This window comes from Rhincodon typus, chromosome 50 (assembly GCF_021869965.1).
Source record: "Rhincodon typus isolate 14 chromosome 50, sRhiTyp1.1, whole genome shotgun sequence".
Classification (NCBI taxonomy): domain Eukaryota; kingdom Metazoa; phylum Chordata; class Chondrichthyes; order Orectolobiformes; family Rhincodontidae; genus Rhincodon; species Rhincodon typus.
The window spans coordinates 2,920,423-2,924,001 of record NC_063381.1 but is presented as its reverse complement, the minus strand read 5'-3'; positions in this window follow the sequence as shown (position 1 = coordinate 2,924,001).

The following is a 3,579-nucleotide window of genomic DNA, read 5'->3' as shown; positions in this document are numbered from 1 at the left end:
TAGACAGTCAGTCAATGTGGCGTTTTATAAATTCCTACTTTAGAAATAAAACCAGTCTGACTCCAGACCAAAACACAAACAGATTTTAAAGAAGGTCTCACACCTAACATGCATTGTCTGATGAAGAGAGAGTGTGTGTGCGCATGAGATGAAGAGAGAGAGTGTGTGTGTGTGTGTGTGTGTGTGTGTGTATAATGGGGAGATGGAGAGAGAGAGAGTCTTTGTTTGTGTGTGTGAAAGGCCAATCATATTTGCTAATAGCCTTCACTTTACTGAAGAATAGATCCTCCGTCTGGCCTTTCCTGTCAATCATTATGAATGAAATATAGCTATGTAGATGTGATGGCAATATTTCATTAAGCACTACTTTAAGTCAAGAATAAAGACTGCAGACATAATATTACTCACTGGGTTCCACAGTTAGTTTGGTGCCAGATCCGAATGTTAGAAACACACTCACTACCCAGCACCCCATGAACTGAACACAGTGTTAGTCTTCAGTGTAGCTCTGCTATGTTGCCTCAGTCCGATGACTTGAAATAACTGAACAGTTTAGTGGTTCCCCCTGCTACCTTCATTGCGAAATTGGTTTTCAAAGTCAAACACATAACGCATTTATGTTTGAAAATCCCACACTTCCTGGGTTCCACGATTAGTCAAGTCCCATTTCCAAACACGTGCCTCTGGGCGCCATCACTCTCACAGCCCGACACCTCCAGATAAAAACCCTCCGAGTCAGAGATAACACAGTGGAGCTGGATGAACACAGCAGGCCAGGCAGCATCAGAGGGGCAGGAAAGCTGACGTTTCAGGTCTAGACCCTTCTTCAGAATTGGGGGAGGGGAAGGGGATTCTGAAATAAATAGGGAGAGAGGGAGAGGCTGATGGAAGATGGATAAAGGAGAAGATAGGTGGAGAGGAGACAGACAGGTCAGGGAGGCGGGGGTGGAGCCAGTGAAGGTGAGTGTAGGTGGGGAGTTCGGGAGGGGATAGGTCCGACCAGGGAAGACGGACAGGTCAAGGAGGCGGGGATGAGGCTAGTAGAGGTGAGTGTAGGTAGGAAGTGGAGGCGGGAGTTGGTCAGTGAGGTGGGAGGAGTGGACAGGTGGGAGAGAAGATGGGCAGGTCAAGGGGGGGAAGATGGGGGGGGTGGGGGGTGCTGGTCTGGGGATGAGGTCGGGGTGGGGAGATTTCATCCCAGGCCCCAAAACAACCTTTCATATTAAACAGATGTTCACCTGCACATCCGCTAATGTGGTCTACCACTGTTCCTGATGTGGCCTCCTTTACATCAGTGAGACCAAGCAGAGGCTTGGAGACCGCTTTGTGGAACACCTACGCTCGGTTCGTGACAAACGACAATACCTCCCCGTCGCGAACCACTTCAACTCCCCCTCCCACGCCCTAGACGACATGACCATCCTGGACCTCCTCCAGTATCAAAACAATGCCACCCGGAAACTGGAGGAACAGCACCTCATATTGCGCCTTGGAACCCGACAACCCAATGGTCTCAATGTGGACTTTAGCAGCTTCAAAATCTCCCCACCCACGACCTCATCCCAAGACCAGCCACCCCTCTCATCCCCGCCTCCTTGACCTGTCCGTCTTCTCTCCCACCTATCCACCCCTCCCTCCTCACTGACCAACCCCCATCCCAACTCCCTACCTACACTCACCTCTACTAGCTTCATCTCCGCCTCCTTGACCTGTCCGTCTTCCCTCCCACCTATCTGCTCCATATCCACCTTCTATCACCGCCCCCCCCCCTCTATTTTTTTTAAAGGCCCCTTCCCCTCCCCTATTTCTGAAGAAGGGTCCAGACCCAAAACGTCAGCTTCCCTGCTCCTCTGATGCTGCCTGGCCTGCTGTATTCCTCCAGCTCCACACCTTGTTATCTCTGGCTATAGTAAATTTGTTATCAATAATCACTAGTCATCAAAATATATTGTAAACAGTTGCAGTCCCAGCACTAATCCCTTTCAAACACCTCCAGTTGCAGCTTGCCAACCTGAAAAAGAATACCTTACCCCAAGATAAAGTCACCATAGTCCGACCAGACCATACAGCTGCTCTCTTTGAAGAGAGCAACTGGAGAGTGACTATGCCTTGGGCAAGAACAGTGATTAAGGAGACTCCTTCAATGGCAACCTCAACTAGTGCAGGAATTAAACCTATGCTGATGCCATCACTGTATTGCAAACTAGCCATCTAGCCAATTAACCTTCACAGTAAGTGGGTCTGTATGGGGAGTATCTGCCTACACAAATGATTTGGCGGAAAACATGACAGGTCTAATTAGTAAGTTTGCAGACAATACAAAGATTGGTCGAGTTGCAGATAGTGACAAGGATAGTCAGACGATACAGCAGGAGAAACATCAGTGGAGGCATGGGCAGAAAAATGGCAGATGGAGTTTAATCTGGACAAATGTGAAATGATGCATTTTGGAAGGTCAAGTACAGGTAGAAATTATATGGTGAATGGCAGAACCCTTCAGAGTACTGATATGCAGAAGGATTTGGGTGTGCAGGTCCACAGATCACTGAAGATGGCAGTGCAGGTAGATAAGGTAGTAAAAAAGGCCTATGGCATGCTTGCCTTCATTGGAAGGGACATTGAGTATAAGGATAGACAAGTTATGTTGCAGCTTTCTCGAACTGTAATTAGGCCACATTTGGAATGTTGCGTACAGTTCTAGTCACCAGACTACACAATGGATGTTGATGCTTTGGAGACGGTACAGAAAAGGTTTACCAGGATGTTGCCTGGTATGGGGGACTTTAGCTATGAAGAAAGGTTGGATAGACTGGGTTTGTTTTCACTGGAACGCAGGAGGTTGAGGGGGGTGACCTGATAGAAGTTTATAAGATTGTGAATGGCATGGATAGTGTGGAAAGTATGAGGCTTTTTCTCAGGGTGGAGGGTCAATTACAGGGGACACGTTTAGAAGAGATGTCCAAGGTAAGTTTTTCACACAAAGGATGGTGAGTGATCCAGGGGGAGCTAGCTAATTGGATTCAAAAGTGGCTCGGTGGTAGGAAGCAGAGGGTGATGGTTGAAGGTTGTTTCTTGGACTGGAGGCCTGTGATTAGTGATGTGTTGCAGGGGTCGGTGCTGGGACCTTTGTTATTTGTTATTTACATAAATGAACTGGATGTGAATGTACAAGGCATGATTAATAAGTTCACGGATGATAATAAAATTAGGAGGTATCATTGATAGCAACGAAGGTTATCAAAAATTACAGAGGGATCTTGATCGGGTGGGAAAGTGGGCTAAGGATTGGCAAATGCAATTCATTACAGATAAGTGTGAGGTGTTGTATTTTGGAAAGTCGAACCAAGGTAGGTCTTATACAGTAAATGGTAAGGTCCTGAGGAGTGTTGTAGAACAGAGGGACCTAGGAGTACTAGTACATAGTTCGTTGAAAGCGGCGTCACAGGTAGACAGGGCGGTGAAGAAGGCATTTAGCATGTTGGCCTTCATTGGTCAAGGCATTGAGTATAGGAGTTGGGACGTTATGTTACAGTTGTATAAGTCATTGGTGAGGCCGCAGTTGGAGTATTGTGTACAGTT